This window comes from Heterocephalus glaber, unplaced genomic scaffold, assembly GCF_053883595.1.
Source record: "Heterocephalus glaber isolate CG9 unplaced genomic scaffold, H.glaber_assembly_v1.0 deba00001737, whole genome shotgun sequence".
Classification (NCBI taxonomy): Eukaryota; Metazoa; Chordata; class Mammalia; order Rodentia; family Bathyergidae; genus Heterocephalus; species Heterocephalus glaber.
Window position 1 is genome coordinate 6,236,364 of NW_028258445.1, and position 20,227 is coordinate 6,256,590.

The 20,227-nt window shown below is 38.1% G+C and overlaps 1 protein-coding gene across 7 annotated transcripts in view; it reads right to left on the reverse strand.

Annotated features, from left to right (window-relative positions):
- Nucleotides 1-20,227, reverse strand: part of Fstl5 (follistatin like 5) — a 742,188-nt gene that overhangs the window by 434,086 nt on the left and 287,875 nt on the right. Inside the window, exon 1 of one of the 7 annotated variants that reach the window (XM_087200325.1) lies at nt 7,302-7,419. The exons of the other annotated variants lie outside the window; for them this stretch is intronic. The gene's annotated coding sequence lies outside the window, so the exon portion shown is untranslated. Of the gene's footprint in view, nt 1-7,301; nt 7,420-20,227 lie in introns of those variants that run through there. 7 annotated transcript variants of the gene reach the window in all.

The following is a 20,227-nucleotide window of genomic DNA, read 5'->3' on the forward strand; positions in this document are numbered from 1 at the left end:
GTCTGGCCAATGGTAGAAAACAAAGTAGTAGTTTCAAAGATTTTTTTCTACTTTTAATCCACACTTTTACTTGGTTTTTGACCTATGAAGAGTTCCATTTTTTAATATATGTTTATTTTTACTATTGCACCCACTGATTTCCAAAAGTGTTTCAGGCTTTTATACGGTATTATGTTTCTGTTGGTAATAGTTTATGCCATTTAGTGCATCCTACAGCCACAACTGGAAGACGTTTCTGTTTTAGAAAATGTCAGTCTCTATCTAACATGTAGTATAAACCCACTCATGAAACTCCAGAAATATAGAAGTTGTTACCAATTTGCTGCAAATTGAATATTTTAATAAAATCAACAAATTTATTAGACATAAAAAAACTGTCTGATTGATTCCCAAGTGTCTACTAAAATTTGAAAAGCGAGCCGGGAATTATTAAACAAATTGTCAAAAATATTCCGAATGACATCTCTCTATGCCAAATCTATGGCTCTAGTTTGAATGTGTTGTAGAATACATATACATAATTTACATAATATTTTGCTTATATTTTCTACATTATCATCAAAAGGAAATACTAAATTATGCTTTATCAGTGAAAAAAATATTAACCTTTAGAGGTCAATTTCAAGTGACGATTGGAGTAACACTCTATGCCTTTGTGATATATTTAGATAAGTTAAACTTTTAAATGTCAGTTTCTGAACAGCAGTATTGGACAGCTAAACAATTCAAATATTAAAATAATGCCTTGCTGAGGTTTTTAAAATGCTATGCAGTAGTCCGGTGTTTAAATTTGATGTTTTATAAGGGTACTTGTAATCAGAACATCTCTGAATTTTTTATAATAAAAGCATTATCACATCCTCCTATATGTTACTGGAGAAATTGAGCAATGTTGTTATAAACAAAAACCACATGTAACGGTGTTTATAGTTATAAAATAATTACAGTGGAAATACGCTGAACTACATACTTTGCTCAGCAAGTGAAAAACACTTCCACGTCTCTTAATATAAACATTTATGTTCTCTGTAGTGTTAATTTTACCTTAGGTGCCCATAAGACATCCTCAGTTCTTTCTCTGGTTGTACAAATGCAGGTGGACCCAGGGATTTGACCACCTGTGCCCTAAGTACACAAGAAGCCATCTTTCTGGCTTCCTTACATTCTACGTCCTCGGGGAGCAAACTGGGGGTGGGGTTCCCCGCGCAGCAGCAGCGCGGTGGACACCCCGCGGACAGCGGCTTGTGAGGCGGTGGCCCCCCGAGGAGCCACAGGCAGCCTGGTCTCCGCCCCAGCCTCGCGGTCCCTCAGCGGCCCTGCCCTCCCTGCGTCCACTCGGCCTGGGGGCTTGGCCACACGACACGGGCCTTGTGTGCCCTGCCGCACCCCAATTCCGATTGCAGCAGTGCCGATGACAATCTGCACCAGGCACCCAGCGCAGCCCACCCCACCCTCCAGCCTGCAGGCTCAGATCAAGGCCCAGGCTGCTCCGCCCAGGGCCTGTCTGTGCGCTGCGCTGTCGCCTTCCTGTCCCCTGTGGGGCCCCGACACCCTGTGGGCGTGGGCGGAAGGACGGCATCATCAGCCTTCCGCACCCGTTCAACATGCACTGTGGCTAACTCAAAGGACGCTCGCTGTGTCTCCACACCTTTACCATCTGTATGAAGCTCATTCTTTGTCCGTCTGGGAAGTGTACAGCCGCTCTGCAAATTTCCAATTAAACCTGCACTTTCGGATTTTGCCCAGGATAAACATTCCTAGGACTATTCACTTACGTGCGGGTGTTGGGGAATAAACACAGGGCCTTCACCCTGATTTGCAACCTCATGCCACCCCTTCATTTTGAAACAATCTGGCTACCTCACTAATTTGCATAGCCTAGGCTTAAACTGTTGTCTTCCTGCCTCAGCTTCGCGAGCCCTGGGAATTACAGGCAGCACCTACCTTGCCAGGCCTACCTAGGAAAAGCCTTTGGAAGTAACAACTTAATGCCCCATACACAGAGATTTACAGTTACTTTGTTCCTAAGCACTAACAAGCAGCAAAGAGCGAACTGCCCCGGGGTGAGCTCTGAGCCTGACCTGACCTGTGCGTGCCCTGGAATCCCGCGCTGCAGAGTCCTCTCGCGGTGCTCGGGAGACCCGCAGCCGTGGGGACGAGCGGTCAGCGCAGCCCTCGGGTGGAACAGGGACAACCTGTGACCTCGGGCACTGAGGGCGAGACACAGCTGTGACGCGCGTACGCACCGCAGAAAGGCACACTGGACCGGCGAAAGCGTCCCAGGACTCAGCAGCTTTCTAACGGCAGCGTAAATTACACTCTGACTCTATGACAGATGTATAAATTCTACTATGTGTACAGTTTTAAAAAATATTAATGAGTTCCACGATTAGAAATATTTTATTTCTCTGTAATAAATCTTCACCTTACAAATTCGATTTGTGAATGCAAAAGCTATAATGTATATCTTAATATTAATATTTATGAGTTAATAAATAGAGCTTATAGTTTGATCGCTGTATTTTAATTTAACATTTTCTTCATTATTCAATGCACAAACACTAATACTCTTATTTATGCTCTTTGGGACCAGTGTTGCATCCAATCGCTATCAAAGAGCTCTGGAAAACTTTTTTACATTTTGAAAATCATGCTATATTAATTACCCAGGAGTCCGTGGAATACAATAAACAATAAGTGAAAACCAAGTAGGCATTTGAGCAACTGCCCGTCACTCTTACATTTTAGGAATTACTCCCTAGACTGTTGCTAAATCCCATCCTAACATTTGCGCTACAGCACATTTCTTGATGATGACTTTCTTTCTCCTGATGTAAGCTCTGGCCTGCAGCTCTGGAGACTGCAAGGACAAAAAGGGCACAAAGCCTGCTCTTGCACTACCAGCAAGCAACGCTGGGCCCCTGGACTTCCTTCTGCTTGGCTGGCTCCACACACACTGCTTTTGCACACAGGTGTGCCTGGCACACTCCACGGCAGTCAGCCCAGCTGCACACACAGCCCAGTGCTAGTCAGGATTCAGTGAGGCTCAGACAGAAACTTTTCTGCCTCTGAATTGCTTTTCCTGCCTGATTCTGTGGTCCCGAACACAGCAATTTCTTAAATGTTAATTGCATTAATCCTCAAATGTTACTTATTAATCCTGTTAACAGACATCCAGTAGCTTTTATAATGTGGCCTGAAACCAATATTTGATATATGTCCTGAGGGGCTTCAGGCCCAACTCTTCGACTTTCTCTTCTAATCATTGAAAATTCCTGTGATCAGTCTCAGCCAGTTTGAGAAATGTACTCTCCCCATACAAATCGAGGACGTCCAGGCACACGCATGACATCTGACTGTGCTCAGCCATGCACCCTTCTTCCCCTCCCTCCTTCCATCCAGTCACCCTCTTCCCAGGCTCTGAGCACAGTGACAGTTTTTCCTCTTGTCAGCCTTAAGCCACAAGTAATGGGCTTTAAGCTGATCACCTTCTTATCGTAAATTGTTCCTCTTTAATTCAGGATTTTCTCCAATCACTGCTGACCTACTACTTGGAACCACAAATCTCCAACTAATTCCTGACAGAGGATTATTGTGAAACTTCATATGTTGCAGAAAACAAAATTGAAATACTTGAAAAAATGAAAACACTCATGCGCTTTTGGCAGTTCTCCCAACTAAGAGATTTCCTTGTCAATCTTTACACGTTTTAAACCCAGTTTCATTACCCATAACTCCAAAACAATCACACCAAGTCCTTTACTAAGGAAAAATGAAAATTTTAAATGATGAATAAGAATAATACACCAGGATGTTTCCCATTCAAATAGATTTAAGAATTAATTTTAAAAATATAAATTACCCTGAGAACATCTTCCATCTTAATTGTCTTCTCATACACTATACCATTCCCTTCCCTTGACCATGAAGGAATCACCTGGAAGGACTTGCATCATCCTTCCAGCTGAGAGCAAAGCCACAGACTCCCTACCCCACAGGGCAGGCAGCAAAATCATTCTTATCCTTGGGTCATAGGTATACGATTACTGGTAAATTGTTCACTGAAATGTATACGGAGTTTTGATCTACTTTGCTCCCAAAGACACTTCCTCCAACGTGTCTGTGTGCTCTTTCATTTGGATCAATACCGAATTACTGAGTTTTAGTGATGTCTGTCTTTGGTGAAGGATATATAAATCATCCAACCATATTCAGTATCAATAAAATGTTTTGGATGTTTAGAAAACATGATTTAAGGAGGTATTTTTTCCTAGATCATAAGCTTGTAGCTTGAACAACAGATAAAAGATAAGACTTGATGTGAATACACACTTGTAATACATTAATCTCTGCTCCATAATTTCTTCAACTCCTTCTGAGATTGTCAATAATGGTTTGTTTTACCCAAATAGAGGGAGATTCGGAGGGAAAAAAAACTGATTCATTTAACAGTGGTCAGTAAGAAAGCATCTATAAGTGCCTAGCGTCATACTTAATTTGATCACTGTAAAGCTGTAGAAATTGTGTCCTTTATCCATCAGGCTTCTCAGTGTCACCTTAATTCTCTCCCTGTCAATCCTATCTTAGTCTCATGAGTTGTTTGCTAAGTAATATAAAATTCAAATAAAAATCTCTTCTGGTAGTTTCTGTTTGAGTAGATGAAGCAAAATCAGCTCTCTGGGATATTGAAAATCCTTCAGTATGACTGATCTTAGATTTAATAACCAGAGACTGTTAGCATTTTAACTTTTAAATTTAATTTTATCTGATACATAAAAACATAAGTGTTGTACATATTAAAGTGGTACTATGTGATTATTGATGTATGTGTGTATATATTAAACATCAGGAACTACTTTTTAATAAAGAAAATAAATGATTAAAAAATTTATAGGTTGAAAACAAGTAGTCAATATATTAAACTCCCTGAGATCAGAGACAAGAGCTTTTCATGTCTGAGATTCTTCCTGTTACCTAATCACATTACTAGTACAGTGGTGATTCCCAAAGGCTGACAGTTCCCTCACAGTCCAGAATGGAATTTTCAATGTTCTGTATCAAAACCTCACCTTTTGGAACATTTTCTACGAATTTTGTTCAGTACTTTAAACACAAAACTCTGCACATTTCAGAATGCACTCAATATTTTTCTGTGAAGATATGCTTAGGATTTTGAATATTATAAATTATTTTAAATTCCTGATTGTATACATCTATTTTAGCTGCTCTTGTGAGGAATAATTATCTCTGTTAAGATTAAGTGGAAATGGGTGAAGCACAGCTTAGTGGTAGAGCCCTCATCCACAATGGGAGAGGCCCACGGTTCAACAGCTGGTACTGGGGAAAAAGAAAAACTAGGATGGAAAAACTTAAAGGAATGCTGAAATAAAAGCTACAAGCCTCTAAGTTAAACATTTCAGGTTAAGCCTGATAACTGCTAGATGAAACATTATGGACAAAGTTTGAATTATGTGATAAAAAGATTTCTATCTACCTCACACATACAAGTTGAGGTGTGTTAGTGATTAGATGAGTGTGTTACTCAATTTCATGTTGTTTTAATGAAATATGAGAAGGATTTAACTCACAAATACAAAACATTTAATTTTGCACATATTGTATAGCAATATGAGGAACTACTATATCCATGACAAATGGTTCTGGAACTACTAAAATCTTTGAAAGATAGTCCCTGTCTCTATTCAAGATACTATGTGTTTTTGAAGTGAAATATCAGATTATAAAAAATACATATTAATGATTTCAAAACACCATGGTGAAAAAATATATTTCCTGTCTTTTTATATTCTTATTTATAAAATTTGTTCAAAATTGAAAAAACGTTTGAGTCTCTATGCCTTTTTGTTTTTAAATGACCTTTACATTTGACTGATGCAATGATAAAAAATATGTTATTGATGAAAAACTATAAAATTTTAACATACAACTATAGGTGAATTTACAGTTGCGGCAATTTTTTAAAGGTAAAAATAATCCAGAACCGTGATCTCCTCAGTTAAATGAGAAAGATTTTCTTCCTTTTCTTTCTCCTTTTCTTCTCCTTCTCCTTTGACCTTCCTCCTCCTCCTCTTCTTTCTCCTTCTTCTTTGCTGTGGTTTGCCAGGCTGATCTTGGGCCTCTGTGTTCAAGAGCTCCTCCCACCTCGGCCCCTGAGTACCTGAGACTGTCAGCGTGCAGCTCTCATTGTTTAAAGGTCTGAAATTTATATCTGTATTCCTTTAAGATCCCTAACATAAAACAAAAATAACTTTCTATAGTGGAAAATTGAGAAAATGCAGGAGCAACTTATTCTGATGAATTAAGTCTTTGCTGCTCATCACAATTTAAGATATTTGAGTAACTTCTCTGATTGCAAGCGAGCCACCACAGTTAATGATTTAAATGGCTTAGCCTTTGCTCAACTGAAAGTTAATCTCCAAAATATTCAAAGTTATACCCAGTGTCTTACTCGATATTATGACTTGAAGGGTGTACAGGAATGTAAAAACAACACATTTAAACATATAATCTTCTTTTCTGTAAGATTTATAATTTAAATATCATCCTGGGTTAGAAATGAAAAATATTACACAGGCACAATATCATATTTGATCAATATTTATATAAACTGGAGAATTAACACAAGTAAAAGGGGAATAAATTATCATTTATTATTTCCCTTAGTATCTTTTTGACCATATATATATATTTTGAGACCTTACAGCAAAATAATCCTCCCAAGAAAGGTTTATCAACAGTAGAAATAACTAGTTCGCTGTCCTCATGTTGTGAGAGCCACGTGTGTGCGCTGGGAGGGGTGTGTGTATACTGTTGGTCAGGAGGACTTGAGTTCGTCGTAGTCACAAATTCTGGTATGTGACTCAACTCTCATAATAATACAAAGGTTTGATGCTGTTATTAAAATTATACAATGAATTCGCTAGCAGTCTTAATTCCTATTCTTTCTTTAATAAGCAATTTTTTCTAAAAGCAATACACACGAGCTCTTAGGTTCGACATTGCTGAAACAACTGGAAATACACAGCTGCCTCGCTTGGGGAGAGACCGGTGAGCGGCTCTTACAATGCCCCGGAGAGGGCTCTGCCTGCTCGGGCAGCCCGGGAAGAGAGGGCGCTCTCTGCACACCTGGACAGCTGAAGCACCCAAGGCAGAGGCCGGCAGCCCAGGGGAGCGCTGCCGTAGGCAAGGAAGCGGGGTCGCTCCTCGGCACGGGTGGAACTAAGGTTTACTTTCTGTTAGTCAAGTTTCTAATGCTGTAAGGAAATACCCGATGCGATTACCTTATCCGGAGAACAGGTTCGCTGTGTCTCCCTTTCGAGAATTCCTTCCAGGACCGGGCAGATTCAGCGTGCCACCCTCTGGCCGGCCGGAACCCCGGTGGAAGGGTGGGAGAAAGCCACCTGCTGGCGGCCAGGCCCAGCCCTGCACAGGCAGCCTCTGCCCCAAAGGCACCCAGGGACCAGGCCAGTGCGCACTGCTGCTCACAGAGCCCGCTGCAAGCGCCTTTCAACAAAGAAACGAAACTCCGGGGCCAGAAGTCCCGTACTCCAGACGTGAAGCCATCTTCACTGGTAGCTGAGGGAAGCCACTCTATATTAGAAGAAAATACTTCACTTCAATAAATACGGATTGAGACGGGTACCTTTCACCATACTGTACACAGGAGCCAATATGGCTAAAGTTATGAATGGACTGCAAAGCAGGCAACGTTACCTTTATCTGTGTCTGAAAGTCAACATTAATAATTCATTTATCAAAGAGCTCAGTACTTTCTAAAAGGTCCACACCTTTGTAATATATTCACTACTCCGAGTGTAGGAGAAAAAAGATCACACCCTTGTTTTAGAAAATGCTCATGTTCAATTTGACACAGAAATAGGTCATATATATTTCTGCAGCATCTCAAGAATCTCTGAGCTGTCAACACAAGGAACCTGAGACCATCTGTCCTCAGCAGTTGTTAGTAAACCTTGATTAAAAACTTTGGTAGTTAAAATACTTTTCAAGCTTGTCAACTTAAGCTTTACCATAACCAGATCTATGGCTGTTGACACTTGATTGTTTTGTAATTCACAGGTAGCCCGATACCTAACAGTTCTGAAGGTCTTACAGCATGTCTGTTAATAGCATTAGGAGATAGGACTGGCAGTCATTTAGCCTAAATTGATATCACATATTCTGTGGAGTAGCACGGTCATTAAAGCACAAATAAACCAAACATTGAGACCTCTGACCAAGAAAAATAAACATAACAACAACAGTAGAATAAGAAAACTAATGCTGCTTTATCCATGGCCCTCAAGCTGCTCTCCTGGAAATTCATTCTCATCTATTGGAACATGCAGGCTTCCTTCTGTATGCTGTTGCTGTTACCTCTATTTTTCTGTCAGCTATGTATCTAACCTTTCCTGCAATACTACTAAGTGTCTTAACTTTCCAGATTTTAAATACTGTTCAGACTTTTCATCTTTTGTTACAATATCCTTACTAGTATCTTTAGATACCTTTTTAATTTTTTGCATTAATCTTTTTCATATTTTCTAGAGTTTGATTCTGTTTTTCTCCTACTATTACCCTGTGGTCCCAGTGTGCTAACCCTAAGTCTATCTTTTTCCCCTTATCTCTTCCTCATTAACTCATTTGATTTCAGCAACATCACGGTGGGAGTGCATCTTAATTCTCTAAGGAAACAGCTGGAGCCACATGGTAGTTCCAGCAGGAACTGACCATCACTGAACACATTTCTTTTCTCCCTGTACACACTCTGGATGAAAAGTCCTGTCTCCCTGGAAGCTGGACAGAGCCTTGGACAGACTTTAAGACCAAGGCAGTGTGGCAAAGAAGTGTGTGACACTTCCGGCCCAGGCCAGCAGAGCCTTCTAGGAGAGGTCCTAATGTGATCTCCACTCTCTGCTGGACAGGAGGAGCCCACAGAACAGGAGAACAGCAAACCAGAAAGGGGCAGAGCTGGCTCTCGCCAGCGCACGAAGAGTGCTGTCTCACCTCAGTCTGGACTGCAAGTCTGGAGTCAGGGCAAGAAACAGCTTAGTACAGTGCTGCCTCACAATGGACTGAGGAATCCTGTGTGCCAGCAAGTAGCACGCTTGATTAATGAACTTGAATTCACATTGGGTCACTGAGGACCTGGGCCCCTGGTGAGCTTTAGGAAAGGGTTTAGTAAAAAAGTTCACTAATATTTTCATTAACGCAAACAGTGTCTTTCAGATACAATGAGTATCCTCACAGTGGATGACAAAAATGTGATATTGATATAAACTTGGATTTTTCTAATAGATTGTTGTTTTGCATAAATTTTAAAAACTAGTCATGATTTGATCCCTTCTCTCCCCCTTTTATCCCTCTAGCTAAATAACAATGTCCCAATATAAAGATAGTGCCATCAATTGGGTTTGTCTTAAGAGACTAGATATAAATTTCTTTATAGATCTTATATTTAATTTCCTACATATTTCAAGTATAGTATCTTTTATCAAAGATATAAGAACATGGTTTAAACAATATAAACACAGGAAAATAAATATTAAATTTAGATTTTAAACTTCTTTGGTGATTCACATCTTCTTGATAAAAAAATACCAGGACATTGAGGCCATACTCTAAGTGAAATAAATAGGACACACATGTGTAAATACTGAATTGTTTCTCTGATTTGAGAATCTGAAAGTGTAAATGAGAACCAAAATGTATAATAATGTGAAATAGGAAGAAAAGGTTCAAAGGGGAAGGGGACTAGGGAGGGGGGTTGGGGGAAAGGAAAGAAGGGAAAGGAAAAATGAGAAAAGAAGGAAAAGATGGAAACAAAGCCTTTATAAATAGGGAGCGGTGGAGAGGCAGAAGGGAGGGAAGGAGAATGGGAAAAAACAAGAACCAGGATACATAATGTACAGGTACAGACTCCCAATGATGAGTGTGATCATAATGCACCAATAAACTCATGGGGAAAAATTTAAAAACTAAAAAGCTAGCGGGACTTCTTTAGGTGACATTATATACACTTCCTGTTAGCAGTTTTCGGCCTTCCCACAGAGACTTCACAAGGAGAGCTGGGCCTGTGCTCCGAGAGGAGTTATCATTAGCATTCCGGAAATCAGTTGTCACTAATTAGGAAGTTTCTTATGGGTGTGAAGACACAACGCGTGAGTTCTATCTTATGTTTAGGGTTGAGAGAGGAGCTACATAGAAATTTAAATATGTTTTCTTTCCAATTAACAAACAGAACAGTAGTGTGAGTAAGTTAGATTTAGCAAGGATTTCATTAGTAATTTATAATCATCAGAGAGAGGAGGTTTGAATGTTCTGCTTTAACAATATTTGTGTTTTTGAAGATAGAAGATTTTACCTTATAATGCTATAGGATATTTGGATAGGATGTGGATGGAGAGAAGCTAAGGTAATGGTGGCCCTTGTTTATCCTTGAATAACCTGGCAGCTGTACTGATACAGTTAATTTTTGCATGCACATAGATATGACAAGTCACAGATCCAACATATCTGAAAAACTGTTTCTGGAGTTTTTAGAATAGTTTCCCTTGTCAATTCGGTATAACAATTATTTAAATAGAATATACATGGTAGGTGGTATTATAAATAATCTAGGGATGATTTAAAGTGCATGACAAGGTGGATATGGTTGTATGAAAACACTATAACATTGCTTGTAAGGGACTTGATTATCCACAGACTGCATTATCCGCCCTGGAACCAGAAGCCCACAGATACAGTGGAATGGCTGCAGAACCGAAGAAGAGTATGATAATCTTACTTAACATGCAAGAATGATCACTTGGTTCTGTTTCTCGTGTGTAATATTATATATATATATATATATATATATATGTTGTATAATATATATGTACATATAATTTAACCAGCTGAGAAACTTGGTAGACATTTGTGAGTTAAGTGGCCTAAGATTACATACACTCCACCATCTCACAGTGATGTTTTGTAATAGCCCCTTTATTGTTTATATCGCTTGCCTCCTATAACCATAAAATAATTTTATAAACATAAATTCAAAATTTTTGTAATGATTGTTATAATATTTTGTAATCTGTTCTCATAATTTTGAAAAGTGTTAACAATCAGAAATCACTGCCAATAACACAGATATTGAAGGGAAGAGTCCAGCTGCCCACTATGGTTCTAATTCATGTGAGATTTATAAACTTACAATATAACAATCTTTAATTCCTCTTTTTTTCTCTGTCAAAGAATGTAAACGAATCCACCTATATAATGTATTTAAAAGTAGTTTCAATAAAAGATATTTGATATAAAACTAAGGAAGTTCACATATAAAAATATGCCCACAAGTTGGTACACGTAATAAAACTATAGGCTGACAGCACCCTGGATTTTAGATGCAAGATGATGTCAAATTATACATGTCAAATTATCAAAAATTCAAATTTCAATGGAAAATAGAATAAAACATATCTTCTCCACTAACTGATAATGTGAAAGAAATAATTTTAAATTGTATATCTATTCTATCTCTAGTGCTTTTTGCATAAAATTAAATTTATTCTTATTTTAGAATATGACTACCAATAATTTTTTTCATTTTTTGTTAAATTTTCAATTTAAAACTATTTTTGCTTCCTTTTCTTGTGTTAGCTCCATTCAAATTAAATGCTTATTTTTTATATAAGGTTAAAAATGTCTGGTAGTATAATGTTAGATATTAAAACAATGTAAGAAGAACACACTTTTGGCCAATACTCTATATATTTCTGTTTGTGAGATGGTCTCTGTATTCTCCTTTTGCATTCACTACTGTAGGGACAGCAGCAAAGCTCTTCTTTGCCAAAGAAATTTTAATCCCAGGGGTTTCTAACTGTGTAAAACCTTTTTTACACAAAATCTATAGATTCAAATATATATTGAATTTATCTATCCAGATACTCTTTACAAATTCTCAAATCGAACAATCAATCCCAAATTAACTCAACATATCACACATGAACTCAGTAAATCTCAAATCACATTACAATCTGATTTTTAAACTTTTAAATATATAAAACATTATTATGTTACATCAAAATATGTCTGAATATGATTTCTAGACATATTATTTTAAGAATTTAAGTTAAAAGTTTAAAGAGAATAGTTCAAATGGAAAATTCCTTGGAAATTTTTTTCAAAAAAAGGTATTAAGAATTGAACAATATTGTAAACCACTATTTTATGTCTTAATTATCATTAATTAAAAGCATTATTCAAATATTTAAGTATACATTTCAAAAATGTTTGTCATAATGTTGCATTCATTTGATACATACATTCATATGTGCTCCTTGCACTAGATTAAAAGAAAATACTATTTTTAGTATGATACAAGTCTGCATTTTCCTTTCATAGCTAAAATTTCTCTTTTAACACTTAGTCATACAGTAAAAAAAGATGGATGTATTCGCCATAAAGCCATTTACCATCTGGTTAAGCAAACACACTCAAGGATATTTCTATGATTGTGATTAAGCAATAGTAGATCTAAGTGCAGACCCTAAAATGATGATTGTACAGCTGTAGTTGGCATCATTAGGGACCAATAAAATTTTTATGTTCCATTCAAACGGCAAGGACCTTTATCAAACAGAAGCTCAAATGGCTAAACAAAAAAGAAATGATCCATTTAGCAGTTGTTTTAAATTTAAGACTGATAACAGAATTTCAAAGTCATAATTAGGTTTTAACACTAGGAAGATTGTTTTCCAGTTCTATCATCCCATATTAATATTTTGAACTTGTCACCTTACCGTAATTCTTTGATTGTTGTTTTGCTTCATTTTTCTGTCATCATCAATGCAAGCAAAGGCCATCATATTGTCCTTAGCTACTAAGCCACTGGGATTATCAGAATGCTTCTTACTCTTTCCAATTAGCAGAACAATAGAAAGAAAATCACTGTCTTTTTCCCAAAAGACACTTTCCTTCTCTTATCAGGTAATTCAAAACTCTTTCTGGACATTGGATATTTATTGCAGTCTCTGTTAACAGCACAATTCCTCCATCACTGTATAAGGTCTATTAAAACAGAACAGAGGAGCAGGGAACACTGCTGACGGATTTGCAATATCAGCAGTAAGTCCTTAGAAGTCGCCCTTAAGAATTTCCAGTGCTTTAAATTGACATCAGCCATTTTCATTAATAGGCATTTTTCCTTTTCTCTAAAGAATCAGTAATCCTGGTGCCCAAATATTTTAATTGAGTTTCAGACTGGCAGGTCAAGCCTACACTTTACCTCGGCAAACCTGAGTCAGGCTTTCTAAGTCCATACAGAAGAGCTAGAATCTTAGCCTCTGTTGAAAAACAAAGGTACATGTTTTATTCTGTTTCTTCAGGCTGTACTATAGGACACCTGAAGTTGAGGGCTAGGGTACACTTCCACGTTTGGAATTTAAACGCAGATTGAGCATTCTGTCCATGCAGAGGAAATGTAAATCACAGATGAGTGTCTGGATAAACTCTCACAGTGAGACTCAGAACTCAGGCTGGCTTGCTGCCTGTCTCACTGCAGCTTCATTTCTTCCCCAGTTACACCATAATGCCCAAGAAGTGAGGACCGAAGTTTCAGGTTCCATACTGGGTGACTCCTATCATGCTCAGGCCTGCTATAGGGCCATCAGTGTCCAACTTTATGTAGTATTTGAAAAACTAAAAAAAAAAAAAATACACTTTTTTGGTTATATAAGTGCATATATCAACCTATGTATTTCCTTCAAAATGTATTTGTGTACACACACACATGCACACATATATGTAAATCTGTGTGGTACATGTTAAAAACATACTCCTATTGTACATGAAGCTTAAGACAAAAAAGCTTCTTCAAGAATGTCTATACTATTAGTATAAAGCTTCCTCGGCTCCTTCAGTACTTGTGAGAAGCAAATGGAGCTGAGGGAACAATCACATCAGTAGCTCACACATGCAGGGCATCTACTATGTCACAAGTACTGCGGTTTGCGAGTGCTCAGTCAACACAGCAGTCCTGCGGGGTAGATACTGCTGCTATCCCCACTGCGCAGGTTAGGACATTAAGAACAAACTGGTAACTTGCCCAAGACTCAGCTCATGGGAGCAGCAGCACAAAGACTGGACTTAACCTGCCTTCAGGACCTGTTATCCTGACTACGTAGCTATATTGCTTTCTATTATCCTATTTTAAATTATAGAACAACTTGTTCTTCACTGTCTACCTCTCAGTCAAGCATTAATTTTTCAAATTATATGTCATGTCCTTTTTTAATGGAAGTAGATTTTATGATTCACATTTAACTGAGTGCTCAATTAAGTTTCAAAAGTTGTCACACAGCAGTGAGTACCAGTAACAGAAATTGAACTCCTCTTCTAATTTTAAGTTCAGAGCTATTTCACCTAGAGAAAAATGAAGCTGAACTTATATTCAGCTTTTTGGAATTGACTTTGGAGCTCTCAGCATCATCAACGATGGCTCTTTCACACCAGTCGTAACTGAGACATTATGCATGATATGTCAGGACAGAAATATCACAGCAAGCAGTGGAAAAAATAATGTTGATGTTTAAAATACACTTTGGTGTGCATGTAAATCTATGCCAGCCACTGTGGTCAATGTGCTTGTATGTATATAGTGAATCTATTAAGTTCCATTGCTGTAGCAAAAGACCTTAGATAATCAGCACAAAAAAGTGGAAAGCTTTATTTAGTTCATGGTTTTGAAGGCTGCAGTCCATAGCAGGTTGACCTTTTCCTTTTGTGACTGTGAAGAAACAGCGCACTGTGGAGGAACAATGTGACAGCACGGATTGTTTACCCCACATCAGCCAGGAAACAGAGGCACAGGGAGGCTGGAGTCCTAATGGCCCAGGGACCGAAGATTCCTCAGTAGGCTCCCTCGTCAAGGTTCAATCAGCTCCCAACAGCGCCAAGGTGAGGACCATGTCATTAACCCCTGGACATTCTGGGACCTTCCAGAGTCCAGTTATAGCAGTGTTTAATCCTCACAAACCTAGTAGGATTAGCACATACGATAATATTTTTGCATGTATTAATTATTTACCAGGGACCACTGGCATCCAAGTGGCAGAGGCAAGCACTGAGGATGCCGTAGATTCCCGCCCTCTGATTCAACCGCAGACAGAAATATGGGGAAAGCTTCCACTGCTGTCCTTCTTGAATTATTTTCTTTCATGTACCCGATGATACTGAGTTTTACAAAAGCACAGGACAAAAGAGTGTTTCTTCCATGTATGTTGCCGTGGGCACGCACAGGTGATAAGTGGTACACGTCTAGGTAACTAATCTTCCAAACAGCAGTTCCATCTCAGTATTTTCTATATGCTGTCACTACCTTTGGATTCCACAAGGCTTCTAAACTCTCAAAACTACTGGCAATGATTACACGAACATCTTTTGTATCTTCACTGTTTTACCACTTGAAATATTTCCTTTATCATTAATGGTAAAAAAAAAAAAATGTTAGTGTGAAACATAAAAATTATTGCTCCACGGGTGAAAATAATGAACCGCAGCGATTCCGGGTATTTGGAAGTAATGGTGTGATTTCCAACACGCGGTCACGCGGCCCTTGGTTGCCAGGTCATCTCTCTCCCTCTGTTGACCTCCACAGTGTGCACTGCTTCAACAGGAAGGTGGGCTTCACGTTCCTCCCTCATCACACACAACTTCCACAGTTCTAAAGCAGCCTAAGGCAACTGGTGGAGGTTCACATATTCAATTTTGTTTTATATAATACCAAATTACTTTTCATTTCTTAACAAATTGTGATGATTTTAATGTACACAATGGAGTTTGCATCTAATAATGTAACAACTACAGAAGCAGATAATACAAGGAACCTTTCATATCTTAAACATGAAAAAACTAAAACTTTTCTAATTAGGTAATCATACATTTAGATAATTTCATACAATGGAGTCTTAAAAAACTCCAAACAGATTGTGCCTACAAATTAAGACCTTTTGGGGAAAATGGCCATTTTACTTTGCATTTTGACATTCTGATTTCTAATTCCAATGTGGAAGCAAAAGTAAATGAAAAAAAAAATCTATACTATTCTGTGAAATGTGTTAACATTTTTGTTTATGTGATTAAAGATTCCACTGGAATATTTAATAAAGAAGTCATTTTCAAAATAATAAATAAACATTAATGTTGTGTTGTTATTACATATTACTAAAATTAACTGCATATCTGTAAAAAACGTAACTGAGAAAATGTCTGTCTGAGGATAAGCAGAAGAGACAGGAAAGAGAGAACAAATACATGAGATTTAACAGAAGCCATGGTACTCGGCTCTTGCAATTTTAAGTCTGAACAGTATTGTATAAGCTACTTTTATTTCATTCAGTACTTCAGATTGTTTTGTCATTTACAATCTCAAATCTGCTAACAGGGACAATCACACACAGGCATCACTGGGTGGCTGCACTTCTTCCACCAGTCCTAGGAAACTTCCCACTTGCTACCCACTCAGTAATGTGAGTACTTAGTGCGAGTTTTCTGAAATCTGCTATGGGTCAGAAAGTCTTTATGGACTGAAGATATACTGTTGAAGAAATCCAATAATGGCCTTCTCAGGACTATTGTTTGGTGTGGGGGTAGCGCTGGGCAGAGAAAAACAACAATATGTGTTGACCCATAGATAAGCAAGAGCAGTGAACTTGTGGGGCCGCCACAATTGTGTGGAGAGCACAGGGAGGCAGCCTGCACACAACAGACTGCCTTTAGGGAGCAACTGTGGGCAGCAGTGGGAGCTCAGGCCGCTGAGGCAAAGTAAGAGACACGGTGAGCACGGAAAACCTGAGCCACTGAGCAAGCGCTCAGTGTCAGAGACAGAAGCAGATCTAATTGGGAGAGAAAACCCTTTCTATTTTGTTTCATTTTGCTTTTTATTTTTTTATTCATTAAGTTTATTGGTACATTTTAGGTATGAATACGATGACATTCATCATTAGAGTATGCACCTTTACATGATGTATCTTGGTTCTGATTTTTTTCCCCATTCCCCTGCCCTTTTAACCCTGCCACCCTTCCCTATTTACAAAGACTTTGTTTCCATTTTTTCTTTTTCTCATATTAATTCCATTCCCTTCTATCCTTTCCCCTATACATCCCACTTCTCCTTCCCCTTTGGACCTTTTCTTCCAATTTCACATTATCTATTTTGGCTTTTAGTCTTTACACTTTCAGTTTCTCACACCAGAGAAACTATTTGGTATTTACACATATGTGTCCTGTTTATTTCACTTAAGAGTATAGCCTCAATGTGCATCCACTTAGCTATAAATGTCTCTCATTTCTCATTTTTTATGGCTCAGTAGTACTCCATTTAAAAAAACACACATTTTCTTTATCCAGTCTCCAGTTGATGGGCACTTGGGCTGTTTCCAAGTTTTAGCTATTACAAACTGTGCTGCTATGAACATGGGTGCACATATATCACTGTGGTATGATTCTTTTAATTCTTTGGGGAAGATCCCCAGCAGGGGAATAGCTAGGTCAAATGGGACTTCCAGTCCTAGTTCTTTGAGGAATCTCTATACTGATTTCCACAGTGGTTGCACCAGTCTACACTCCCACCAGCAGTGGAGCAGGGTTTCTCTTTCCCCACAGCCCCGCCAGCATTTGTTATTGGTTGATTTCATGACAGCAGCCATTCTTTCTGGAGTGAAGTGAAATCTCAGCGTTGTTTTCATTTGTATCTCTTGAATGACTAGTGATTTTAAACATATTTTCACATGTTTATTTGCCATTTACACTTCTTTGTCTGAGAAACGTCTGTTCATTTCAGATGCCCATTTTTGAATTAAGTCTTTCAATTTGGGAGGCTGATTTTTTGAAGTTCTTTATGATTCTAGATAGTAGACCTTTGTCTGAGGAACAGCAGGTGAAAATTTTTTCACACATTGTGGGTTGTCTCTTCACATTACTGGTGGTTTCTCTTGCTGTGCAGAAGCTTTTAAATAAGAAGAGATCCCACTTGTTGACTGTGCTAGTTCACGGGCAACTGAGGTTTTGTTCATGAAGTCTTTTCCTATGCCAATATCTTCCAGAGTTCTACCTAATTTCTCTTCCAGCAGGTTTACTGCTTCTGTTTTAATATTTAGATCTTTGATCCATTTTTATTTTACTTTAGTGTATGTTGAGAGATATAGGTCTAGTTTTAATCTCTGGCAAGTTGAAACTCAATTTTTCCAGCACCATTTATTAAAGAAGCTATCTTTCCTCCAGTGAAGGTGTTGGGCTCCTTTGTCAAAGATGAGGTGGATGAGCGTGTCTGGAGTTGTCTCTGCATCTTTTAATCTGTTCCACTGGTCCTCAGGTCTGTTTCTTTGCCAGTACCATGCTGTTTTTATCACAGTAGCTTTGTAGTATAGTTTCAAATTGGGGGTTGTGATACCCTCTACCTTGTCTTTATTGCCTAGTATTGCTTTTGCTATTCTAGGTCTCTTCTTGTTCCACATGAATTTTTGTATTATTTTCTCCAGTTCTGTAGTATGCTGCTGGGATTTCCATTGGGATTACATTGAATCTATATAGCAGTTTTGGAAGTAAGGCCATTTTCACTATGTTGGTTCTTCCTACCCAGGATCAAAGAATGTCTCTCCATTTTCTGATATCCTCTTTGGTCTCTGTTTTTCAGAGTGCTGTCATTTTCAGAGTAGAGGTCTTTGATTTCTTTCATTAGATTGACTCCTAGGTATTTTGTTTTTTTGGATGCTATTGTGAAAGGAATTGTTTCTCCTGTTTCTCTCTCAGTGAGTCTGTTCATGTACAAGAAGGGCATACAAAAACCTTATCATCATCTTAATAGATGTAGAAAAAAGGGTTCAAAAAAATCCAACACCCATTCATGATAAAAACCCTACAGAGAATTGGAATAGATGGTCATTATCTCAACCTGACAAAAGCCATCTGTGCAAAACCAACAGCCAACATCATATTAAATGGTCAAAAACTGTAATCCTTCATACTAAAATGAGGAACAAGACAAAGATGTCCACTATCACCACTCCTGTTCAATATAGTTTTGGAAACATTAGCCACAGCAATTAGACAAAAGAAATAAACAGAATAAAGATAGGAAACAAAGGAGTTAAACTGTCATTATCTGCAGATGACATGATACTCTACATAGAGAAAACTGATTGTAAGTGAAGCACAAAGAGCACTCGGAGCAGCAAAGGAAGAGGCTGAAGCAGACCCCTGACCAAGGCAGCAGCCCTGGACAGCCCCTCCGGGCGGAGCTGAACACGTGCATCTCAAGTCAGGGGGATATAGCTTGTGGCTTCTGCTGTGTCACACTCAGTTCATAAGCCAGAGTACTTTAGAAAGAGTATTGTAACACTTCCACATTATTAGGAATATGTTTATGGTTGCCTCAATTTTAATTCCTTGATAAACTCGATTGTTTTCTTGTCATCCTTTATAACATTTTAAATGATTTTAAATATATTTTATGCATGCATATTAGTTTTACAAAATACTGGATTTCAGTGTGTAATTTCATACATGACTGTAATGTATTTTGAACAAATCCATCTCCCCAGTTACCCTCCTTAGATGCTCTTCCCATCTCCTTCCTCTGAACAGTCTCCCTTCTACTTTCATGGCCTCATTTTTAGATTTCATGGATTAGGGAAAACATGAATACTTTTCTTTCTGAACTTGGCGTACGTGTCACGTAACATGTTAATCTCCAGTTCCATCCATTTCTCTACAAATTAAAGCAATTTTGTTCTGAATAATTCAATGTAATATAGTTTTGAGTAATACAGATATATTTATGTGCATTACATTTCCTTTACCACTGTTTATGAGCATTTGTGTTTCCTCTTGTGAGAAAAGTCAGATTCACTTGCCAATTTATTGACGGGGTTCTTTGATATTTTGGTGTCAACTTTTCTTGCTTTATACACTCAGAATATTAACCCTCTTTGGGAAGAGGGCTGCATTGACCGCTCATTCTGCAGGCTCTCTCTTCATTGTTAGTTATTTCCCTTGCTGCACAGAAATTTTTTAGTTTGATGTAGTCCCATTCGTTGATTCTTGATATTTTCAGTGGCCATCGCTTTAAGTAAACTTTTTCCTCTATGTTTGTTTCTAGCAGTTTCAAAATTTCAGGACTTATTCCTAAGTCTTTGATCTATTTTGAGTTGGTTTTACACACAGTAAG